Consider the following 27317-nt stretch of genomic DNA (forward strand, 5'->3'; position numbering starts at 1 on the left):
GCTCTGTGAGACCGAACCATGGGAGGCAACACGATCTATGTTTTTCCATAATAAGGCGAAGTGTACTGGCCCATAATGAGCCGTCCCATGGAGCGCACGTTCCTGAAGCCTGATGGGACTGTGGATTGATTATGGAGAACCAGGGCTTTCACTTGGTGGTATAATTGAGTTTGAGATGAGAAGGAGGACACCTATTGAGGAGGCTTTAAGAAAGCGCAACTATTTAGGTTGAGAGACATCGAGCAACAGTTCCCTCCTTGAGATCAAGACGGCCGAGAGTGGGAACGAATAATCCCGGGAGACTCCTTCGAACTCAACAGTCTCCAGTGTAATTCCGCCTGGGCTCTCTCCATATCACTCTTCACTTTCCATTTCTAGATGAAAAATAAATAAACCTCTTCAGACAGAACATCTCACACAGAAAGCCGGCTCAAAAGAAAAAGACCTGGTCTCTTTCAGTAGGTCTCCTCCTTTCCTGAACACCACCATCTGTTTCATCCCTGCTTGCTCATTCTCACAACCCATCTTTCCTTCTCAGACACATGCTGGAAGTCGGGATTGGGAGGGCTGGTTTTGAAGGTGTTCCAGTACAGGTTGCAAAATGTAGCACTGTTTGTAGAGTGATGCGGAGTCAAGAGCTGATAGGGGACACACAAAGCTTGATTCTTTTAGAACTATTTTCAGTGATGGAGAGGAAATATATGAACCAACTGGCCAAATTCAGTTTAATGTACACTGCCATTTAAAAGTTTGGGGTCAGTAAAGTTGCATTCCTTTAAATTGATCAAATGTGACCGTTAATGACATTTCTAATGTCACAAAAGATTTCTATTTCAAGTAAATGCTGCTCTAAGAATCCTGTAATAAATGGATCAATATTTTCCCCAAAAAAATATTAAGCAGCACAAATATTTTCAACGTTGACAATATAACAATATGAAGCAAATCAGCATATTAGAATGATTTCTGAAGAATCATGTGACACTGAAGATTGTAGTAATGATGTTGGAAATTCAGCTTTAGCATCACAGGAATACATTATATTTAAAAACATTAAAAGAGAAAAACAAGCTATTTTAAATTGTAAACAAATTTCATAATATTACTGTTTTAACTGTATTTTTAGGTTAAATAAAAAAAAATCAAGTGTAGTGTAAGTTTCTCCATATTAGCTGCTTGTTTTATTGAACTTTTGAATAAAAATGGAATCTTTTGAAGCAGACAGCAATCCGGTTGCTGTTCATTTTTACATTTTTAATTTTAGTTGTGCTTTTTGTCTTTTGACAAAAATATCCATTAAATTGTATCAATATTTTATTGTGTCATGTTGATTTGCTTTGCCAAATTTAATTTAATTAAGACTGAAATTAAATGTGATATTATAAAAAAAAAAATAAAAAAAAATATTATGCTTGAAACTCTCTTCACATTCTGAAAGCAATCAATAATATAAGTGATTTAATATTTTTTTTTAAATGACATTTTCTGTGGAAGTCTCATTTTCTCTGCAAGACCAAAAAAAAAAGTTTGTCCAATCATTGCATTCGGACCGAATGCAATGATTGGTTGATTTATTATTGTAATGTTATGTGCTTTGAGGCCTAAGGTAATCTAACCCCGTCTCTCGTGATGCTTTGCAGACTCTGCTGTGTGTTCAAGTGTTTTGAAGGTATGGCTTCGGAGACGCTTTGAAGGAAGGGTGTAATCTCACGCTTTCAAAGCTAGCTCGCTATTGCTAGCCTCTCCGAAATTGCCTATCTTTTAAGTACTGAGCAATATTATTAACATAGTACTTACTATAGAGTTCGGTTAAGGGATTGGTTTAGGGTTAGTTGCATGGAATAATGCGTAATTTACTGTTATTACTATAGTTAGTACATGCAACATGTAACAAGGACACTGTAAAATAAAGTGTTACCGGCTATTTCGTATTGTTACATGTATCCCGTTTCTCCTCATCCCTGCTGGAGGTGCTCTTTGATACTGGAAGAAGAACGGCCTGGGCAAATATTTATAACCTGCCTCACGGCCTAACTTCCCTGCTGTGGCGTGTTCCCCAGTTTAGGGTTTCTTAAGGTGCACCTGCAGTGCTCCTTTCTGCAGTCATCCATTACAGAAGGTACAGAGCAAGCAAGGGCTGCTTGACTGATCTATGAGCCAAGGGCAGAGGCTCTTACGCAAATAGATTCAGCCTATGGCCATATATCAGATTAACTCCCCGGCAAACGCAGAAGGACCCAGCGAATTTAACTTGAATAGACTGACCCTCTCATTTTGTCTCCATCAGGAACCATCTCAGAATTTCGCAGCGTCTTCTTGCTGGTCTTTTATCACCCGGAGTGTGGCCCGCGGCTTGTGTGTGAACTTGTGCAGATGATTGTGAACTTGGACCATGTTTACAGGCGGAGGGGATGGTGTCTGCGTTGTCATGAAGCTTTACTGCTCTGCTGGGTTTGTGATTGGACGCTGTGGGAGGATGCTGGGAGATGTAGCGGACAGGGCTCTTCAGGCTAGGCTGGCTCTGAAGTCTTCCATAGGAAAACGGCCATGATTGCTGAGGCATAACGGAAGTGTCAGTTTATCTAGTTTATAGTCATTGTTAAAGAAAGCCAGTATAAATAATACATTTAAGTCGAATTGCTTTGTATTTAAACATTTATGATGACTTTACAGTCTATGCTGTGATGGTTATATTCAGGAATAACTGGCAGGGATTTTATTTTCAATTTAGTTTTTGTTTTCATTGCTTTTCATTCTATTCCTTTGTCTGTTGGTTGGTTGGTTGGTTTCTTTCTTTCTTTCTTTCTTTCTTTCTTTCTTTCTTTCTTTCTTTCTTTCTTTCTTTCTTTCTTTCTTTCTTTCTTTCTTTCTTTCTTTCTTTCTTTCTTTCTTTCTTTCTTTCTTTCACAGCTTTCTAGTTTTAGATTTAGTTTCCATTCCTATTTTATTTATTTATTTGTACAGTGCCCTAGTTTTGCTTTCGGATCCAGTGTGTTTGTTTGTTGTTGTTGTTGTTGTTGTTGTTTTCTTTACAGTTTTCTAGTTTTAGATTTAGTTTCCATTCCATTAGATTTTTTTTTTTGTTAATACTATTTATTCATTTATTTAAATCTGTGTATTGTTTTGATTTAGATTTTTTTTTTTTATGTTTGTTGGTTGGTTTGATTTATTACATTTTTTTACAGCTTTCTAGTTTTATATTTAGTTTCCATTCCTATTTTATATATTTTTACAGTGCTCTCGATTAAGATTTTTTACCCTTACTTGTTTGTTTGTTTGTTTGTTTGTTGGTTGATTAGTTGGCTGGTTCTAGTTTTAGATTGCATTCCATTTACTTTTTATTTATTTACAAATTTTTAATTTTATATTTGCAGTTGCTAGTTTCGATTCCTTTTTTTATTTTTTTTTATTTTTACTGTGTTCTAGTTTTGATGATTTTTTTTTTTTTTAAATGAATACTCATAAAATGAATATGATTGATATCTGGCATTTCCATATTTAATGCATTCGGGTTGTAAAGGTTTATTTATTCATTTTAATTATACCATATATGCAAAGCTAAAAGTAATTTGCTGATATTTTCATTTCATTTTAGTTTCTTTTGGAGTCATGAAAATGTAGGTTATTCTGAGTTAAATAATAATAATTATTATTATTTTTCTAGTTGTGTTCTACTTTTTGGTTTTAGCTTACGATAGCACTAGACATCACTGGGGCTGTTCCTTTAAGAATATTCAGCTGGTCCTAGATCAGAGGAGGGGGGAAAAGGCATTTTATCTTGAATAATGGTCCTGACAGACTGCTTTTCTTCCCAGGGAGTGCAGTCATGGCCACTGAAGCATGCCGTGTTCCCCCCCTCATCGCCTGGCACTTTCCCCCTCTTTCCTTCTAGAGGAAACAGAATAAAGAAGGGAAGTGAGTGATTTATAGAGCACTCTGATGTGTCATCACATTTTTTTGGGAGTATTTACCTTTTTTCGCTCTGCGGATGGTAGTACCAATCCCCCCCTCCTCTCGTCGTAATTATTGTCATTTTCATCAGCATTACCACAGGAGATGATGATTATCTTCATCTGTGTTACACATTAGCCGGATGGTGTGAGTTACTTGTATCAGTCATGATGTAGAGGAACTGACAAGTTCATTTAATGCGTATGAGCAATTGTTCAGCTTTGCTGATGTGAAATGCTATCACCAGCGCAGTGCACATCGCCCTCTCCCTCTGACTGTTCTTTGGATAAATGTTGTTGCTTCTTGCTGATTCCTAAATTTGCTTAAAGGGATAGTTCACCCAGAAATGAAAATCCTGCCATCATGTATTCTCCCTCTATTCATTCTGATCCTGTGTGATGTTCTTTCTCCTGCCAGGCAGGAAGTCCACGCTGCTCTTTTCCACACAATGAAAGTAAATGGTGATTAGGGGTTGTCAAGCTCCAAAAATGTCAAAAGAAGCACCACTGTAACAGTAGTCATTCTGTACATGCCATACAATAGCTTTGTATGAGGAATATAGGTCGATATTCACTGAAAAGCATCTCCTTATCCATAGTGCTCGATTCTTATTTTAGGGGATCTGAATATGCGCATAATAATATGCATATGAATCATAATTATAATTTGGCGTATAATTTGGCATTTCGGCGTAATTGGCATCAGATCTGATGTGGCATGTTTTTACGCACCTTATTTGCATATATGCAAATTTCAGTCAGATTTGAATATGATTAGCTTAACTTAAACTTTATCACTCTCTCAAAGAGATTATATACAAGAAATGAAAATATTTTAATGGTAATTTTAGTTTTGGTAATTTTGTTATGTGCTTTTATTGGTGTTTTTTTAATTGCAGTTTTAGATGTAGTCATTTAAGTACTTCAACATTTTCAAGTTTAAGTTTCCCATCTAGTGTTTCTATTTCTATTTCAGCTTTATTTCAATTAACAAACAATTATTTGTAATATTTTTTGTTTTATTTTAATTAAGATGGATCCTTTTAGGATATTTGTATTGTGCTTTATTTTAGTTTTTCCACAGAAAATAGAAAGTCCTAAAGGTTGACAAATGACAACGACATGAGGATGAGTAAAAACGATGACAGAATTTTAAAGTGAAAGTGAAATATCGCACATTCTCATACCACTTTCCAATATTAAACGCAGCTAAACTTGTTTCAAATCAGAATATAAGAGCAACACCAACTAAAACGCTTGCTATGATCTATCATCAAGCTATAGCATTGCATTTGTGAGATTTGCAAGCGCAAACATTTATCTGACACTTAACACATTTGATTCAGCCAAACAGCTTTACTTGTGTAACATTGTAGTGTGTAGATTTTGCCACTTGGCACAACATCAGCGCGCCTCGACTTAACTCAGCCATCAACTCTAGATACCTGTATGAGCGCTCTGCTTTTAGCTGATATCCCAAATCCTCTTAAGAAAATGATTTGCAGCGACGGTTTTGCGCGTACACAGAATGCTCTCTTAATCGGAGGTGCCAACTTTCTGACTTTGTGGAATACCTTGATCGAGCCTGTGGAGGAACTCACTCCAGTGTTTGCTCTTCTGCATCAGTTGTACGGTTGCAGAAGCTTACATGCTCTCGGAGCTGTTAATCTCTCCGGCTACGGCACTGATCGGCTCCCAAAGCAGCGGGACGCCGAGATCCAGACACTTTTTGCTAGTAGATCAAGGACAGGTCTTAAGGGTGGAGTAAACACAAGGATAGTTACAGTTTAACACTTTTTTTGAGGGTCAAGCACACTGCTGAAAAGGCGCTAATGAAATATCTGTATATAGCACTAGTTGTTCTTTTGTGTAGGGCTGCACAATATTGGGGGGGAAAAATGAAATTGCGATATTTAGTTTTTCTGCGATATATTGTGAAATACAGGATTTTTTTTTACCAGATGACTTGAATAGCTATTGTATATATTTGGAAAGAATAAATCATTCTAGAGTGAGTGGGGTGATTTTGTTGGGGGAGTGCATGTGATTAGAAAATAAAAATAAAAATAATAATAAAAAATAAAAAAGTTGAAAATATGTTTTTCAATGGCAAATTCCTTTTAGGACTGAACCATTTAGGAAAAGCTTCACTGTAATAATAAATATTGTTTGAAGTTGTAAATAAAACAAATATTAGTGGAGTACGTTTTACAAGAAAATAATACTAAAATCTTTTTACTTAAAAATGTCATGTTTAATTCAATGTTTGAATTAAACATTGCCGTTTAAAAAAAAGTTTTCGCAAATACGCTATTATTTTGGAGAAAGCTGATCCTAAACTATCAGTTATGGGCAGTTTTTCTGTTAAAAAACAATCAAAAGCAGCAGCACACTCTAAAAGAAAAAATCTGTAAATTCAACATAATTTCTTAATTATATATTTTTATTTAAAGGTGTTTTACCTGTATTTCTACCCGTACTCTTTCTGTTATTTTACAGATTTAAAAAAAAAATTTTTTTACAGTGCAGGCATTGGTTTGAGTCTGATAATTCAATGCTATAATCTCAAGTCAGTGGTCTCCGCATATGCCTACAACAAATTGTTTCTAGTGTCGATTTATTTTTAAAATAACATCTTTCCACTTGAGTTTTCATAGGCCACATTCCCACTGTTTTGACCAAATCAATATGATTTTAAAATATTTTTGTGATTTTTTTATTAAATAAAAAATATCAAACAAAATAAGAAATACTGTAATAACACTATTGTATTGTAAAATAGTTGAGTAAAAAAATTGAGCTGTCAAAATTATTTTATTTTACTGTAAAATTGCAATACCAATATTTACATCTTAATTAATTCATTTTCAAATGGCAACCCATCGAGCTTTTATTTTGACAGGGTGCCAGCTAATTAACATTTGCGCTGCTTTCAGAGTGAACAGCGGCACATGAATATCACATGACATCAGCATCTCAAAACAGCTCAAATCACAGTAAATGAGCCAAGCTGTTCTGAGACGACGTGTGGAAGTGAACTACAAGTGTGTAAATGCCGCGCTTCGCTCTGAAACCTGTAGCGCATATATTTCATTTCATCGCAGCCTCGCGCTAAGCCATATCATGATATCGATTTTATTGTGCTGTATCATGCAGCTCTACTTTTGTAGTAAGTAATTAACAAAACTATGCAAAAATTGCAGTGATAAACACTGGTTGTGACTGCAGGTTAATAGGTTGTGTGTAAGCGCATAGTTAGCGTGTTGCTAGCATGCCGTGTGCATCGTTCACTCTGCTCTACTGCCCTGATCAATAGCCTCATTTTCTCCAGGTCTTGCTTTGCACTACTGAAGGTTAAGAGGTCTGGAATGGTATTGATCAGGGTATTCACACACCATCTGTCACGGCCATTAACGTGATGATATGTCATTGGAAAAGGCCACTTTTTTTTCATGCTGATTTGGAAACTTTTGTGATTTCTTATGTGGAGGTGCTGAAGGAAGTTGTTTTAGTCATAACAGATTGTATATCAGTATAAATAATATATTGTGCACACTATTTAGAAAACGAGGGGAGTGAATTATTATATTGTGCGCACAATTTACTTAAAACAAGGGAGCTAATTAGTGAAACGCGCTGACGTATAAGTTGTGAATTTAGAATTAGAAATATGAATTAGAATTTTTTGTAACCATATAAAAGTTTTTACTGTCAAGTTTGATCAATTTAATGTGTCCTCACCGATTGAAAGCATTAAAACTTTTCAAAGCTCTTCATAGTTATATATATATATATATATATTTCTTAACGCTCCTCATTTTACAACAGCCCACACTGGTCTTTTGGCACATACACACTTGCAAATCTACAAACTGGCATGTAATTAGCAATTTAGAGTACTTCTGGTTACCATTTAGGACAGCATCCGTGATATTCTATTAATTACAGTTACTGCACCCTTAATAAAATAAATCTGAATGTAGATTAATTATAGTCTCAAACCCTCACAGCGTGAATGTGATTGGACCAAATTGAAAACGTCTAGGGTGCTTTCTTGTAATTCTTTTTTAATATTCTTTAATGATCAGCATGTTCTATCAGTACATTAACAGCCGAATGTGCGCCAAAAACGAATGATATCAATTTAGCTAAGGATAAAAGAAAGACAGGGTGGAAAACCACTCCAAAATTTAATTCATGGTTTCGGTCTAGACCAGGGGTTCTCAACTCTGCTCCTCGAGGTCCACTTTCCCTAATAAAACCCCTGGACAAAGCTAATCAAAATCTTCAGGATTACTAGTGATCTACATGCCGGAGAGTTTCATCAGGGTCGGAGCAAAGCTCTGCAGGAAAGTGGATCCCAGGGGCCAGAGTTGAGAACCCCTGGTCTAGTGTATGTTTCTGACACTTTTTGGAGACAAAACTGCAGATGTCTCCAGAAAATAGCACAAAAAAATCTCTTTTTGGGGAAGTTTGACGTTAATTCAAAATTGACCCCATTTACTTTAATACACATTCCTGGTCTAATTGCATTATTTATCAGTGTACCGAGTGCCTGATTCAAAGATATAGGGCGCTATCATACACACGGCGCAATGCAGCGCCAGGCGCGGTGCAAGTGTTTTTTGTTATTTAGAGGCAACTGAAATAGACTGCGCCATTGACCAACAAAAACCTGGTCTAAAGTCAATGGCGCAGTAATTTTTCTTTTTTTATTTAAAGAGCGCATTAGTAATATGAGCCTATAGGCGGGTGCGCAATGCGCGTACACTCTGCTTATTACACACACAGGGACATGCAGCAGCACACAAACATGCCAAATATTAAAAATAAAAAAGGATTACAATGTAAAAGATTCATATTGTGTACATAAAGATGTGGTGGAACCTGGCTTGTCCCGTAAATGGTCTGCTCCCGCTCTGTTTCCTCTCCGGAGTCGACTCGCGTTCAGTCTTTCCGCTTCCAAATTCCGTCATGTAAATAGCGAATTCGCATGGCGCGAGCGCAACTTGCTTTTAAAGGGAATGGGAGATGAGACTCTGATTGGTTCATTGCGCGTAAAGCCCAAAATACACCCATTACTCATTAAGAGAACATTTTTGTGTGCATTTTTCCCGTCGTTGAACTAGCAAAAGTGGATTCGGAACACCCTAAGTGCACTTGCGTTGTGCGCTTTAAACCACGCGCTTAGATCGTTAAAATAGGGCCCAGAGAGCTTGTCTTTGCAAACTTTTATCAAAATATAACAATTTGTTCTGCCTCTGAAACGACTTTTCTTTTTTGATGACATTACCAATCCCTTTTACTTTTCAGCCCCGCCCCTTTAAATATAGTCCCGCCCTACTTTTTTCCCCTCATCAAATATCCAGTTTCACTCAGAAATGCATCAGGTTGAGAAAGTAAAGTTGTTTTCAAGCTTTATTATACAAAAATAGACATCATACAGCATCTTTAAAGGGGTGGTTCAGAATTAGCACCGGCGAACTATGCAACTATGCACATTTTTGAAAACTGTCTCCACTGATAAATAACACTAAGGCTTGGAAATGAGGCCCGATGTCCAAATTTCTGAACCACCCCTTTAAATGGAAGTCAAGGTACCATATGAGCTGAAATATGATTTATGGCTGGCCTTACTTCCTTCTTCTCTCTCAATCTCACGCTCTCTCTCCTCTACCTTTACATGATGCCTCATTATGTCTCCCGTAGGGTCATCGTTATTTTTCCTCGTTGTGGGATCCTCTGCTCAGACACAGATAGATTTACCATTCAAAGAAGACAAATGGACCAGACAACCTTGCTGCTGGTTTCAGCTTCTCTCGGCATTCACTTCCAGTGTGTCCGCTGGGCCATTGATTTAAAGGTCATTTGCATTTATGTTTTTTTTTTTTTTATCGAGGGTGATGCATCCTGACCCTACGGGTTCAAATCAAAGCAGAGATGCACCCCAGGGACTAAAGGATGGACCTCGCTTGCACTGAACAACAAAGCGCGAAAGAAAGAGAAGGAAAACAAGACAACAGAGGTGATCAAACAAGTTGACCGTAGCGCTACGCTGGAAGCAACGCAAATACGCTGCTGAATTTGCACTCTCACAAAACACTGTTGGTGTTTTGATCTACTCACAGCAGCAGTTTAAAGATAAAAGGGCTCCAAAGTGGAGTGCGTCAAAACCAGCCTCAGGAGCATGATGGGAAACATATTTATAGATTGTTGGGTCAGGGTTGATGCTGCCGGTAGCAGGCAAACGATGTGTGGGCAGGGAAGGTGGATTGTGGGATACAGACTGGCACTCTGTGCTTCACAACTCCACTGCATATTTGTTTTGATTCCTTCAACATGAAGCATGTGTTTATCTTTTATTCAGAGTTGGTGTTAAAGGGTCGGATCTTCTTAGATTAAAGAGTTCATTGTGCCATGAATAATAGGCTACTGTCGCTTTAAGAACATAAAACTCCTTCAAAGTTCAGAATGTGCATATATGTATATGTATATTGTCTTTCTGCCTGTCTATCTATCTATCTATCGGCCTGTGTCTGTCCATCCATCCATCCATCAACCTGTGTCCATCCATCCATCCATATCAATCATTTCTTGGCTTTTAAATGATCACAAGGCTGTTTGGGTTTTCATTCCCCCCGCAACATCCTTGTCTAATGTATGCATATTTAAATATGTATGCCCGCTATACTAATTATAGCTAGCATATATTTTCCTCCTGCCAGGAAGACATGTAGCTACCTCACACGAGGTGGAAAAAACTAAAAAGACGATCTAGAGCACTGTCAGGGGAGAGAGAGATTGGTGACTGTGGCGCTGATGATGGCGATTAAGAGTCTAAGCATTAACTGGAGCTTAAATATGGAGTCACTTTTTTACCATCAAAGGCTGCAAAACATATGAAGTGAAGTCTGGAGTCGATCAAACAAACGCAACAGACAAGCTCACAAAATATATAACAGACTCGAGCTGCTTTGTTTGTTTACATGCATGCGGTATCAGTTAGCTTCGAGGATATGAAGAGTTAAAATGAAATTTAAATCTCTGACTAAAACCTATTTGGCCAGGAAGAGATTGTTTGACTGGCACATTTAAAGTTTAAGTTTGAAATATCTCATATTTCATTGTAGCTGCTGGTAACTTATAAAAAACAACAACTTTATTTTCAGGCAGACTGGTAAAAACCAGTTCACTGTGACTCCTGGAAATGGCATTATTTAATCCTATCAGATTAGAGCTTGCAAGTTTGAGAAAGTGGATGCTGTTTTTTATTATTTAAATGCATTAGATTGTCAATGGTTGGATTGTAGGTTGTCTCTGAACATCCGAGGCTTATATTTAAACCAATTCAACAATCGTTTGTGTTTATTAATATGAGGAACTGCTCTCTGAAGACTGCAGATAGATGCAGTGCTCATGGGAGATTCAGCCTCGCGGTTCTTATGTGTGCATTTTTGTATCATGCGTCTCTTTTCTCCATATTATTAGTCAAAGTCTCTCTCTGTATTATATAAGACTTCCTGAAAAGCATGTTGTATAGCTCATGTCACGCCCCCTCATTTTCTGGGACAGAAGCAAACGAGCATTACTGTGCAGATGAGTACATATTGTATTATATTGTATTGCACAAACAAAAAAGCCTGCATATATTTGGAGAAGAGTTTATGCAGAAGAGCATTATGCATTATATTTATTTTCATTTAGCTTTGTTTGCATATTAATAATCATAGTAGTCGTTTGTGTGAGTGTGTTTGGGGCCAGACGCTCAATTGCCTGTAATTCATATTGATGAAAGGATTTTAAATATAATACTCATATTGATTATACTGATGTGCAGTCAATTTCAGTTTGCCTGAATATGCACTGCTACTGGGTTTAACTACAATACTTTATTTGGAGCAGTTACATTTTATTAAAAATGATAGATTCTGGAAACTGTAAACTTTCAGCTTGAATACAAGTTCACCTAAAAAGTGAAAATTCTGTCAAATTTTGAAAGCTCCAAAAAGGAAAGAAAAAGAGAAAAAGGGGGAAAAACAAAGTTGAGGAAAATTGAATTTGTAAACCGGTGCAACATTTTTGGTTATGACAGTGGCACTTTTTATTAATGACGTCAAACCTGACATAATGCGCCAAGCTCCATTTTTAAATTTCCTCCCAGAAATGTTTCAGAATAGAAGATGATCAGAAACTAACATAAATGGTTAAGCTATTGCATTCCAAATCTGAAAGAAACAAATTGTACTGGTGCTTTTTATGCTGCTTTTCATGAACTGTAAAATATATATTTTGTGCATTTATCATATTTATGTCGGATATCCATTGCAGTAGTTTGCAGGGCTTGCAGCACAGATCAAATCCACTATTGTTTTACATAGAAATGTTGTATAGTCTATACAGTATTTAATGCAATTACATCAATAATAACTAATTAATTACACCCAACACTGCAATTAACCATGTATTGCTGTCTTTGGAAGGCTTTTGTCTTCCAAAACATTAAAATTTACAATTTCATACCATTTAATATTTACATGCAATGCAGGGATTCCCCAACTTTTGTTTGCTCATAAATTGAAAAAACTCATTATAAAAACCCATGGAAAAATCTCAAGGGAACCAGTGGTGAATTAGTCGTCCAGGTCTCGACATCATCCCTGCACACTCCATTTGGTAAATAATAACAGAATGATATATTTTTTTTTACTATCCCTTTAATTTGCGGTAGCAAAGGCGCTTTTCATTGGGTTTCCCACGTTGTAAATGAGAGTTAAACATCAGGTCAGCAAAATAACTATGTACACACACTATCCACTTACCAAAAAGCACTTAGACATGAGAAACTTGAGGATCAAACAAAAATGCTTCTGCTTGTTTAGCAACTGTGGCGTCTGAGTCATCTCCTCTGTTCAGGAAACTGTGAAACATTTCTAGCTGGTCATTGTGAATGAAACCAAGTGAGGATATCTGGTGTTAGTATTTATAAAAAGCACATCTAGTATTGTAACCCGTGTGAAGTAAGTCAGAAAACTCGTAAAAATACGTTTTGGTTCCTCGAAAGAAAGAAAAAAAGGCCATTTTAATAATCTAAAGAATAATATAAAGAACCTTTTGTGAGTTGGAAAGGTTCCATGGATTCAAAAAGGTTCTTCATGGAACCATCGATACCAGGAAAGCACTTTATTTTTAAGAGCCTCTTGTTTCATATGTTTTTAAACTAAGGTTTTGTCTTACCGCAGTTCCCTTTTCGAACATTTGGAACCGAGGAACCGACAGCATCCAAGTGGTTTTGCAATTGTAACGTGGCTGTTCTTCTCTTTTGTGTGCGCAGGGCAAAGCCAGCTAGCGAAACCCGAGCGTGAAGATGTCCAGAAGCTGCTGGCACTGTGGAAGACTTGGCAGGTGAGTGTACAGGAACAGGTTGTGAGGAACACACTTTGGCTGATTTTAGATCAGGCACTGAGTCTTTTCTGAAGATGGGATCTTGTGTGACATACACACGCTGATGGAGGAACTGCTAGCACTGTCTCATTGGAGAGGAAAATGGAAGAGATCAAACAAGACTGTTTTACAGCTAGTTCATGTGTCTGTTGTTTATTTATTTTTAATACTCCCAGACAAACACAATATTTTTAATTAATCCCCCAGCTAATCATAAACCCCCAGTTTTCACAGACGAGGCTTAAAGGAATAGTTCATTCTGTCATCATTTACTCAAAATATCTTCTTTTGGGTTCAGCAGAAGAAAGAAATTCATACAGGTTTTTAAACTTGAGGGTGAGTAAATGATAACAGAATTTTCATTTTTAAGTGAACTATTCCTTTAAGCCTAGTCCCAGTCTAAAATGCATATTTGAGCTGTTTTAAATGTAAAAGCTACTTAAATGTCAGTTGAACTAAGGCCTACGCCTGGCTTAATCTAAACCCGGTTTGTGAAACCAGGCCAACATGTTGTAGTTTAACAGGCCTTTCACACATTTACATTTATTCATTTTGTAAACATTTTTTTTGTACTCAAGTCTGATTTTTTGTTTTACCAATCGTGTGCTGAAATCACCGAATAAGACCTGTAGTTTGCGGAGCTACGCCGTTTTCACCAGCATCATTTCAGAGCGTAATCAGCAGTGAAATTGCTCGTATCCTGTGGAATTGTTTTTGTGGAATATTCAAGCAGATTTTCCTATGCAATAGATTGTACGGGCTTGCAGAACAGAGCAAATCAACAACATATGAAAAAAGTTTGGTGAGAGATATTTTTGAAAACACTCTCCACCAAACATTTGAGATGCATGCAATTCTGCGTTAATATCAATTATTTTCTTTGAAAATATTCATTTAAAAATATTCATTTTTGCTGACAATATACCCTACCGGTCAACAGTTAGGGGTCAGTATGATTTTTTTTTTTTATTATTATTTACAAAAACTTTTATTGAGCAAGGATGCATTAAACTGATGAAAAGTGGAAGTTTTTGATATCATTTCGATATCAAATGAGTGTTGTTCTTTTGGACTTTCTATTCATCAAATAGGTTAAAAAATTCATCGGTTTCCACAAAAATATTATGCCGCACAACTGTTTTCAAAGTTGATAAAGAAGAAATGTTTCTTGAGCAGCAAATCAGCATATTAGAATGATTTCTGAAGGATCATGTGACCCTGAAGAATGGAGTAATGATGCTGAAAATTCAGCTTTGCATCACAGGAATAAATTACATTTTAAAATATATTAAAATAGAAATCATATTGTAAATTATAAGAATATTTCACAATTTTACTGTTTTTACTGTAATTTTTTGCACATATAGTAAATGCAGCCTTAGTGAACATAAAAGTCATAAACAAAACAAGTCAAAACCTGATAGTGTGTGTGTGTGTGTGTGTGTGTGTGTGTGTGTGTGTCTGTGTGTACTGTTGCACCCCTGCAGAAGTCCAGTGTCTCAGTAACATTAGTGTTTTAACTTTTTTTTTTTTTTTTTTTGGATTTACTAACTTAACAAAATGTCACCATCCAAAATAACCTATTTTCATTTAAAGTGAAAAAAAAAAGAGAACAAAAATGTATTTCGAAGCAAACAACAGAAATAAATAGATCTAATAACCTTTTGGACGTAGATGGCCGTGCACAGTATGTGTAGTCAAACCTCACACACCTATTCACACTCATGTTCACCCTTCTGTAATATTATTTTTTCTTTGGATGGGGGAGCTGTGGGTGAGTTATGGGTCTGTCCTAAATGTACCCCGGCTGTGCTGTTCCCCTGCGAGGGGAGCCTGTGTCAGCTGATTAAAAAGATAATGAGTTGAAGTGATAGATTTATGTTTTTTTCTGCAATATGTGGCCTTTTGCCATCTCCCGCAGGAGGCGGTAACTGTATAAATAACAGATGGTGACATTGGAAAGCAACTGCTCCCTCGCCTTAGTTGTCTCAGCCTTTTCTGTGGCTTTGTTAAATTAAACACCACAGTGATTAGGGCCCACAACATCCAGAGCATCAAACACAATCCTGCCTCCTTCAGAAAGCCTGTCCTGACTCATGCATATTGACATTTGATCAGGACAAATTTGAATGGTTGTGTCTGCTCGTTTGTACATGATAGATGCTTACATAACATACATTAGCTTCGTTTTGACGGATTGTATAAAAGCTGGTCCGAAGTACAAAGGGGTTTGAATACGACGGTACGGCTGCACGATATATCGACATTATTTAAAAATTGATGTACGTTGAAGCAATTAAAACAATTAAAAATAATTACAAAGAAATAGCAAGTAACATGAAATAAGAGTGTCATTTTGATGTATTTTTTTGTAATAACTAGTTTGATAATCGGTTTTATTTACAACTTTTAAAAAAACTTTTTTTTACCATGTGTTTTTAGTCATGAAAATACTTTGTGTGTGTTTTTTTTTTTTAAGGTTATAGACAGGGTTATTAAAACAAAATAGTAAAACTATTAAAAACATTTCTGTTAATTAAAATGAAGCTGAAATAAAATATAAATTGTGGTTAAAATATATATATTTTTAGAAATGTTTCCTTGGCAATAAACAATGATTAATTGGAAATAAATAAAACAAACTGAAATCAAAATAAATTAAACATAAATAGCAATATTAAATATATATATATATATATATATATATATATATATAATAAATTGACAAAAGCCCATAAAAATTACAAAAATGATTTATCATTTATTAAACTAATATAATTAATTATTAAACTAAAATTAACATGAAAACTAAACTAAAATAACACTTGCAGCCTTCGTCCCCATTCACTTTCATTCAGCAACTGGGACATTCCGCAAAACATCATCTTCTGTGTTCGACTGAAAAAAGAAAGTGTTTTGAAAGGCGTGAAGAGTACATGATAACAGAAATTTCATTTTTGGGTCAGTATCCCTTTATTAAAGATGTTATAAAGAAAAAAATCATATTTTGTTGTCATAGGGGCACTGTAGGGCAAAGCACAAAGCTGTCAGTAAATAAGACCTACTCGCTTACAGGGACTGGAAGTACAGATGCCTGTCGAGGACACACCGATGCGCTGTTTTCAGTCGTGATGCTCAGCGGTAGCAGATTTTGCAGAAGCGGCGTTATTATTCTGAACCAGGAGTTTGCTCTGCAAACCCGAGACGTTCAAAGACTGATTTCACATCAGAGAAGAAAGCAACCCTGGATGCTGAGTTTAACGCACGGAGCACAGTGTGTTCCTGCACCTGCAGCTAAATTATCTGTTATTAATTCAACAAATGTAGTGTAACATGAGCATGTCTTGTCTCCGCACTCCTGCAGGGATTTCGCCTGCGATCTGCATCTCCTCCTACCTGAGGTTTTTAGTGTGAAAATTACAGAGTTCCTTCTTTTGATGCAGTAGAAAAGAGATACATTAAGATGTATAATGCAACCAACCTTAATTTTTATTATTCTTTTCACTTCTTATTGTTGTCGCACTTTATTTCCCAATTTTCTTCTGTGAAAGGAGAAGTCTCACTCTGTTGTAGCTGACAAATTTTCATATGTAAACAGCAATGTGTTGAACTTATGACTTGTTACTATTAGTTTGGATTTAACTTAAATCCAAACAGGGACTTTTTTTGGTGTTTGATTAGAAGACAGAATGTCAGTATAGACGCTGAGGTGTCCACATAATACAGATGGATTTGTTCACAGACATGAGTGTATTTGATACAGGCGGGACTGTAAGGACTGACTGGAGAGGCTCAGAATTGCCACTTGACTTTATGATCCTGAAAGAGGTATCCGTCCTTCCACGCCCCCTTGACAACCTTGGAGCTCGACAAGGAACAAAGACAAACGCAGGATGGTTAGTGAAAACACTCCAGGGAGGTGATTATTATTATTGAAGGGCGCAAAAGAGGTTGTCGTGATGACGTAAAACTCTTCAGGTGAATGGGCTGCGTCCGAAAACTTAGGCTGCTGACTTGTTGTCTCGCTGCTTTATTAGGCAATGACTTTGCAGGCAGTGTTTGCGCACGGAGGCACCTCACGAAACTGATTTCAGACAAACTTCTGAGGCAGCGTAACGGTTTCAATGATCTACAGTGAAATAGAGAGAGCTTTGGTGAAGTGAATGTTTAAAGGGGTCCTATTATGCCCTTTTCACAAGATGTAAAAGAAGTATCTGATGTCCCCAGTGTGTGTATGTGAAGTTTTAGCTCAAAATACCCCACAGATATTTGGGATAGCATGTTTAAAGTTATCATTTTTTGAGGGTGAGCAAAAACGCGCCGTTTTTGTGTGTCCCTTTAAATGCAAATGAGCTGCTGCTCCCGGCACAGAGGGCGGAGCTTTAAGAGCCTGTGTTTTAGCAGCTCCAATTACCTCACGCAACTAAGGCTGCGTTTACACTTGGTATTAACATGCGACCTGTATCTGGATGTTGTCCACATACACATTGAAAAGACAAGTGTAAACGCACATCTGATCGGAATGTTATCCGATCAGCGTGTCCCGGTTCGGAGGCAGTCGAGGACGCATTGTGATCGGATCTCAGTGTAATGTAAACGCAATCCAGCCATCGTGTCTGCATTCACAGGTGAAGGTAATTTAAATCCCCGCCCAGTCTCCCCGCGTGACTGTCAGAAAGTAATGGCCAGACGCAGTTTAGACACGAAATTAAACTTATTTTAACTATAAACGTCAATCTTTAAAACAGTTTATTTATGTGTGTCATTTTTTCATTTTAATTGTGCAACATTATCTGAACGAGGCGATCGCCTGTACACTCACAGTCAGTTATGAGATCTTAATGAAGAGCTGCTTTGACAGAGGAATAATCGGAATCGGAATGTTTTAAATGTTGAATGTTTTTATTGTTTCAGCATGTTTATCAATCTCCCATTTCTGTCAATATAGTCATTGCACGCAACCTTAAACCCAGATGATCGATGATGTGACTTGTTTAACATGTTCAACCCAGTTATTTTTGTAAGATCAACTCTGGAAGTATTCCTTCTTTCAAAAAATATAATTTAATCTAATGAATGGAGATTGCATATGAAAGTAAAGTGAGTGAGTGAAAGCAATTGGGATGTTGTTTAATTTGTATCATCTTTACTATTAATCTGGTGTCGTGCCACAGACCTGATTTAAATATTATGCGGAAACAGAAATCCGATCGGTTATCCAGATACAGAGGCTGCTTAATGTGAACAAATATAAACGTACCATGTCCTGATTGCCTAATGATCCGATCTGCTTGATCGGATCACGGTGATCGCATGTTAATGCCAAGAGTAAAAGCAGCCTACATGTGACAACATGTAGAATGCAACAGGACATTTCTGAATGCTTTTTTGATGAATTTATGTAGCTGATGTGGAGTTAAATATCTTCTAGTCATTGATTAGCATATTCTGTCATGATAACCTATAAATCGCATTCCCGGGATCGGGGTTTATGCAAATTTTAGGGTTAGTGATGTCTCCTACCAGCCGTTTGTTGTAGTCGTTAAAAAGCGATATCTGTAAAAGAAAATATCTCCCTTTGCAACTTTGAGCTTCGTAACTTTGCAGACGTTGTTTATGCTCAAACAGCAACATTACACACTAACTAAAGTTAAAAAAGTGAAACCATAATCAACCACCCCTTCAATGACTACAATAGTAATTTCTCGCTAGAAATGACATCAAAAGTGGAAAACGTTGGTCAAAAATGTACATTTCCACACAAACTGACGACCAGGTGCAACTTTCAGACGCCATCTTTGTTTTTTAGCTCAACTTTCACAGAATGGAAAGCACAGGATTGTGGGATATCAAAGGAAGCGAAGGATACATCTATGCTGCCTTCAAAAATCCATCAGATGAAGGTCGAGACAGGTAGTGAAGCTAACATTGCATTCGGACGTGCCTTGATGCCTTCCGACCTTTGAATGCGTTCCTTCGAAGGCAGCATTTATCAGTGTTCGGACACAGCCGTGGTATTGTGGGTGTCTTTGAAATGACGGCGGGAGCCAACAGCATTCGCCTTTTGTGAATTCCCTTAAGTGCCGTCCAGGCAACTTTCTTCCTGATGAGCTCTGACGGTCTCCAGCTGTGCCTCGCGATACGCCACCAGGCGTGCCCGTACCTCCAAGCCATGTGTTGGCAGCGGGCCGCCGTCCTTGGTGCCGAACAGACGCAGCTGTGAAAGGAACATCGGTTGTGAACGCACAGATGCCTTCACCAGAAGTGAAACTTCATCATACATCAATACTTCCTCAATAAGACAACCTTCTTCCCAAGGCTGCAGATACTATTTGGAGAATTAATCCATAATGTAATATAACATGTTATGAAAGTGAAATGTGTTGGGTATATGTAACATCTCTTCGTGGCGTATTGTTTAATTGGATTACATGACGACTAACTTTCTCGCAAAAGAAGCATCCGGACACATATAATAATGTCTAGACGTTGATTGTGAGAGCTGATCTCCTCAGCGGGGTCCGATCCCCCCGCGGGCAGATCCGATCGATACGGCATCTGTGTGTCAGACACAATTCTGCCTAATTACACTAATACATCAAACCAGGTGGCAGCGATGTAGGAGATAACGTCACGTCTGTATGTATGCGTCAGGAGATTATCTGCGGTAACGATTTCCTGTCATGTTTTCTGTGTTTTTGATGGTGTATATGTGGATCCGAATGTGTAATTGTTTTAGATAGAGAGAGAGGAGGACGTCAGCGGGGGATACTGTATCCCATGATGCAATGTGCTCGTCTTTTTACCACTTTTACCACGTCCAGTGTGACTGCTGGATGCGATGTCAAATGTGGTTGTTATAGTCAAAATTGACACTGTTTTTGCACATCCTGTTGTATGTTATACACGTTCCTGTAAAATATGTTATCTATATATATCATGAAAAGATCATTATTAAATATGTAATTAAAATTAATATAATCACTAAACACAAAAACACACACACACACACACACACACACACATACAGTATATGCACTACAACATTATGTGAACATATACTGTATGTATGTATGTATATATATATATGTGTGTGTGTGTGTGTATGTACACTCACCGGCCACTTTATTAGGTACACCTGTCCAACTGCTCGTTAACACTTAATTTCTAAGCAGCCAATCACATGGCGGCAACTCAGTGCATTTAGGCATGTAGACATGGTCAAGACAATCTCCTCCAGTTCAAACCGAGCATCAGTATGGGGAAGAAAGGTGATTTGAGTGACTTTGAACGTGGCATGATTGTTGGTGCCAGAAGGGCTGGTCTGAGTATTTCAGAAACTGCTAATCTACTGGGATTTTCACGCACAACCATCTCTAGGGTTTACAGAGAATGGTCCGAAAAAGAAAAAACATCCAGTGAGCGGCAGTTCTGTGGGCGGAAATGCCTTGTTGATGCCAGAGGTCAGAGGAGAATGGCCAGACTGGTTCGAGCTGATAGAAGGGCAACAGTGACTGAAATAACCACTCGTTACAACCGAGGTATGCAGCAAAGCATTTGTGAAGCCACAACACGCACAACCTTGAGGCGGATGGGCTACAACAGCAGAAGACTCCACCGGGTACCACTCATCTCCACTACAAATAGGAAAAAGAGGCTACAATTTGCAAGAGCTCACCAAAATTGAACAGTTGAAGACTGGAAAAATGTTGCCTGGTCTGATGAGTCTCGATTTCTGTTGAGACATTCAGATGTTAGAGTCAGAATTTGGCGTAAACAGAATGAGAACATGGAACCATCATGCCTTGTTACCACTGTGCAGGCTGGTGGTGGTGGTGTAATGGTGTGGGGGATGTTTTCCTGGCACACTTTAGGCCCCTTAGTGCCAATTGGGCATCGTTTAAATGCCACGGCCTACCTGAGCATTGTTTCTGACCATGTCCATCCCTTTATGGCCACCATGTACCCATCCTCTAATGGCTACTTCCACCATGTCACAAAGCTCTAATCATTTCAAATTGGTTTCTTGAACATGACAATGAGTTCACTGTACTAAAATGGCCTCCACAGTCACCAGATCTCAACCCAATAGAGCATCTTTGGGATGTGGTGGAACGGGAGATTCGCATCATGGATGTGCAGCCGACAAATCTGCGGCAACTGTGTGATGCCATCATGTCAATATGGACCAAACTCCCTGAGGAATGCTTCCAGCACCTTGTTGAATCTATGCCACGAAGAATTGAGGCAGTTCTGAAGGCAAAAGGGGGTCCAACCCGTTACTAGCATGGGGTACCTAATAAAGTGGCCGGTGAGTGTATATATATGTATATGTACGGTATATGTGTGTATATATGTGTATGTATGTACAGTATATGTATGTATATATATATATATATATATATAATCAATCATTACATAATAACTTAAACAATATTTATATATTAAATTCATTATTTAAGGCTAGTAATGTATTGCAGACTTTCTAAAATCGAAGTTATTTAAGAAAATAAAAGTAATTTGAAGTCCTGTACTTAATTTTATTCTCTTCAAGAGAATAAAATTGCAGTGAAATTAGTTTTTTCATGTTGATTTTAACATATCTTCATGACTTATTGTTTAATTGGATTACAATACTAGTATACACAATTGAATCAAAGCGTAAAATAGCCCTATTTTGTCCCCAAATCATATATTACTCCACGTGTGAGCTTGCAATTTCAGGACCATTGGTCCAAGGCATGTTCCCGGTGCGACAGTGGGGTTGGATTTTGCACGGCTCATTTGTCTGTAAAATGTGTTGCCTTAGGCCAGGCCTCACACCCCTCTCCATCCTCCGACCGGCCCGTGGAAATGATTTAGACTCAATTGTTTGGTGAATGTGTGCCCTGTGGATGTATTGGTCAGTCACTCATGATTAACTGCACTCATCTACTCCAAGCCCACTTTTCACGTGTAGGTCAAAGGGTCAGGGGTGACTCACACCGTATCATAGACAGATGTGACCTATTGAAATATATAGCACTATAATAATGCTGTACGGTAAACGCTGTACAGTATATACATACATACACAAACACACACACACACACATATATATATATATATATATACTGTTATGATTATGTTATTATGTTATAATTCCATTTTGTTAAATTTGCAAACATTTGTATTTTTATATCATTTGTATAATTAATTAATAATGAATAACATGAATAATTTATTTTGCAGTAAAAAATATGGAATACTTAAAACAAGATAAATGTACTTTATCTTGCGAAATGTTGCGAAATATTAATATATTTTTGTTTTCAGAGAATATATGTTTTATATTGCGTAAAAAATGTATAGTTTATTTTATCGTTTATAATTAGCTATAATATTTCTCACACTATTAAAAACATTTTCCCAAGCTTGAACCTCATTTAATTGTTGAAATCACTTTGTCAAATGTATTATCAAGATATTTTCTCTGAAAGCAAGGCTTAATATCTTACTTCAACTGTTCAAATATATATTTTTTTTATTTACTGCAAAGCATGACTTGATTAGATGTAAACGCCTAGGCCACAATTATTCAGATGGCTAGTTAACTGGTCTAATAAATGGGTCCGTTGGAGTTACTTTAGATTTAGTCCCTGAGCAATGTCTCCCCTCAGACCTGCCCTTTGTATAATCACGATAATTCCTGCAAATGGATGAACGTCTGTGCAAATCAAGCCTGATGTGCCGCTCTCCACCAGCCAATTTACATGAATGGACTTTTAGGGAGCATTTTACATAAGAACAGCTTACATCATACAATCTCACTGTGTGTGTGCGCCAACTCTCTTTGAGAGAGTCTCTCTCTCTCTCTCTCTCTCTCTCTCTCTCTCTCTCGCTCTCTCTCTTCTACTTTATTGCTCCAACAAGCACAGAAAATCATCCCCAAAATATCCTTCAGCCATTTCAGTTTCAAAAAAGACTGACAGTAATGTCTTTTAAAAAATCCCTCAGCCACTAACAACAAAGGTCATGCGGGATTTGTGCTTTATCCGTTTATTTAATGTATCTCAATCACCAGGCATTGGTTCATTCCATTAGATAACATACATTTCGGCAAACTTGGGAATCCACTAGGGTTTTTGAATATGAATAGAAATGGGTAAATTGCCATGCTGAGCTTTGTCTGTTTGTTGGATTGGCAGAGAGAAGATTGGTTCTCTTATTGACATTTTAATCAAGTCTAGTGGAGAGAGTCTTATTGTGAAGGCATTAACAATGCAACACTCTAGTGGCGTGAATCGTTTCGTTCCTTGTCAGGAATAGAATAAGTTTGGATATGGAAAATCCGAAACGGTCTCAATTAGGGAAGTGTATTTCTGTCTGAGTAGCAAGAAATAGCAGTGAAGAGTTTCTATTCATAGATCTGACATAGCTGACATGTGTTAAGCTCAATGTCTTTTTTTCTGCAATCAATTATATATGAGATTTGTGTCGAGTCACTGTTTCGTGTCAACAAAATGATGTCGGTGAAGCACAAATGTCCTTTGACGCTTCTTTACGAAAGATAACTAGTTCAAAAAGAAGGCTTTGGTGTTGATTGGGATGATTCTGTTCACAATTTGTCTCCATCATGCCTCCTTGCAGGGGGGTTGGCATGGCAACCAAGGACAGGAAGTAAATCAGTGCCAGCTGGAAAAGTGGTCGCCAAGGAGACATCGAGCAGAAACTTTGCTGCGCCCATTGACAACAAGGTGGGAGGGATATCTGGGGTCCTGGAGGGATATCTAGGGTCCGGGAGGGTGGCGGGGCTAGTTGAACTGGGGTGTGTCGAGGGAAGTGATATAATTGCAGAGATGCTAATGAGAAGACAGAACTCATTTGCATAAACAGTGCTGTTTCTGAAAAGAGTTCTGGAATACAGAATACGCCAGATGGCCACTTGTTACTTTGGAAGTGCCTATTCTGTTGCAGAATTACGATGCTTCAATCTAACTCATCCAGAATAGAAAATGGGTTCTTAATTAAATTAGCGGGTTTTGTAGCTGGAGCCGTTGAGGCAAAAATAGTCAGATGTGTTGTGTTGACTAAGTAAGGTCAATTGAGTATGGGTGCTGACTCTTTTATTTGCAGGTTCTGCCTGTTGAAATGGTCACCGTACAACATGATTTGCCCAAATATGACATTATTATGGGTCAACGTCCTTTGTTGGCCCTGCAACAACATTTGGCCAAACCCCAAACTTACCTCAAAATATGATTGCTTGATTAGAATGTGGTTCCAGGACCAATGAAGATGTTGATCCAAGAAAGTCAGAATTGAATTGACATGATGTGAAGGCCAAGTATAGCAAATCATTCTCGGAATGTGCCCTCTGCATTTAACCCATCCAAGTTAGTGCAGTAGTGAACACACACTGCAAACCGTGGACACACACACCCGGAGCTGTGGGCAGCCATTTTTGCCCAGTAATTTCCTGCTGGTATTGACAATCTAACCCGCAACCTTCAGGTTACAAGTCCGACTTTCTAACCATTAGGCCACGACTGCCCATGACTGAACGTTTCCTAATTGACCGTGTTGGTTTTCATAATTAAGCTGCACAATTGTGCATGCATAAATTTGGTCAGTCCAAATATTTATTTATGATGCTCTCATGCACGACACTCCTGTAAACAAAGGGGATTCAGTGCCGCAGCTGGATAAATTGCATCAGATGAAATTTTTTCTAGATGTTATGAATGTGTATTCATTCAATAACCTCCATGTCTAAGACCACATGATGAATGATTACATCCAGAGCTTTTTCCACAATAAAGAATCACTTTTATTCTGCACTATGAAGCGTGATCAATTGACGTAACTTAATAATTTTAAGGCAATGGGTTTCCTTACTTTTTTAAGTAATAAGCTTCATGTGTAATTGAAAATATTAAGTTATGTGGACTTGACAATTCCACCCAACTTATTTTTTTCAATTACGCATGAAGATTATTTACTTAATTTTAAGGCAATGGGTTTCCGCACTTTAAGTTAATTGATCACTTTTCACAGTGCAGAATAAAAGTGATTCTTCATTGTGGAAAAAGCTCTGGATGTAATCATTCATCATCTGGTCTTAGACATGGCTGTTATTGAATGAATACACATTCATAACATCTAGAAAAAAAATCCATTCAGTTTCATGTGATGCAATTTATCCAGCTGCGGCACTGAATCTCCTCTGGTTGGGAATGATATTAGAGAGAGAGAGAGAATTTGCCTTAATGGAATCTCCACCATTTTATTGCACCCCGTTCTCCCCTTAATTTCCCTGCTGTAAAAAATGCAGCTGACCTGCTTGTATCCCGCATGTCATTAGATCGTCGGTCTGTAGAACTCTTCAAAGAGCACCAGTATTTCTATCAGCCTTCATGTATTGCCATCGTGTCATTGTGTACATCCAGACACCTCTTTCCATTTCTTCTCATCAGGCGAGTTTTTCCTGACAGTGCTCGCCTCGTCTTTCTCTGTAGGGGCCTTTCCACCACTCTCCCTGCCAGTGCGTTTCCACCTGCCACCACCGCGGGGGTCTGGACTTGCGCGGTGCTAACAGATAGTCTGCTTTTGTTTCCACGGTTGCCAAAACCCATTTCCTTGCTGTAACCTCCAGTTGCGACTGTCTGACGGAGCCCACATACTTCGTTCCATACCATTCCTGAGTATGAGCGTACAGTGATGGATGCCGTTATCCCCCCTCCCCCCTTTCTGTCCCCCGTTCTCGAAGGAGCTGCAGTTCCGCAATGCCCTATAAATGAAACACTGTTGCTCTTTACTGATTTGGCATGACTCATCCTTTTCATCCCTCTTTTTTTTATTGGAACCAAGATCCTCCTTGCTGCAGAATTCACAGGATTACTGAGAGGGAGAAACTCTCTTTGGATGGTGGCTAAAGCATTAATTCGTCCAATTTGTTAAAAACATGGACTCATTCAGGAATTAAACAACCATCCTTATGAGTGAGTCACTGAAACGTTCACAGCTGATTCATTCAAAACATAGATTCATTCAGAAATGAACTAAATGACTTTTATTAAGTGAGTCTAAAACATTTACTCATCCAATTCATTCAAAAGCACTGAATGAACTAGTGATATTGGAGTTATGCATAGAATAATTTTCAACCAGTTATTTCAAAACATTGATTCATTCAGGAATTAAGCAAATTACTATTTATGAGTGAGTCACTGAAGCATTCACTCGTCTAATTCGTACAGAACACTGATTCATTCAGGAATGAAACAAGTGACCATCTGAGTCATTGAATCATTCTCAATCGATTCCTTCAAAACATCGAATCGAAGAGAAAGTCATTTAGATGTCATTTAAACATCGAATTCTGCTCTGTGTATTTAGAAATATTTTCATTGGCAAAGTTAAAATAGACACAGTGACTTTAACCCAATATTAACAACAGCATTCTTGCTTGTTTGGTGTTACTTCACTATTTTTCCTGTTGTACGTGCCTTATCATAACATCTGAAGGTTACCACTGCTGCAGGTTACTTGGTGATTCTACAGTCCATCAGCTGTTCATCCGGGTGTAGATGGATGACCCTGTGGAGAACTTCCACTCCAGCTTTCATTTATATGAAGCAATTCCCAGTCTTGTAAAGCAATGGCTGAACTATCATAGTTTATTGATGCTATCCAGCATACCTATGAATTGTGCTCTAGCAGGCCTGCAGATAAATGAAACCTGGCTCAGGGCCTCTCTCTGGCTGCGATTGAAAAATCTAAAGGAAATCTTTAATTTCCCCAATACCTTGGGGTTTTGAATAGAGCAGTTTTGATATGACATGTTTGTTATACGACAGCATTACTCATAGTTCAGCTTTACCCTCATCTGTGGCTTGGGTGTGTTACCAAATGACGATGCAATGCACACGTGGATGTTTTCTTTCT

General features: G+C 37.8%; 1 protein-coding gene across 1 annotated transcript in view; it reads left to right on the top strand.

Moving 5' to 3' along the window:
• The window catches only part of lrrc4ca (leucine rich repeat containing 4C, genome duplicate a), a 74171-nt gene that overhangs the window by 41011 nt on the left and 5843 nt on the right, over positions 1-27317 (top strand). Inside the window, exon 2 of the mRNA XM_056239181.1 lies at positions 13282-13352. The gene's annotated coding sequence lies outside the window, so the exon portion shown is untranslated. The remainder of the gene's footprint in view (positions 1-13281; positions 13353-27317) is intronic.

This window comes from Rhinichthys klamathensis, unplaced genomic scaffold (genome assembly GCF_029890125.1).
Source record: "Rhinichthys klamathensis goyatoka isolate OS25496 unplaced genomic scaffold, OSU_Roscu_1.1 h1tg000557l_1, whole genome shotgun sequence".
In the NCBI taxonomy this organism is placed as follows: Eukaryota; Metazoa; Chordata; class Actinopteri; order Cypriniformes; family Leuciscidae; genus Rhinichthys; species Rhinichthys klamathensis.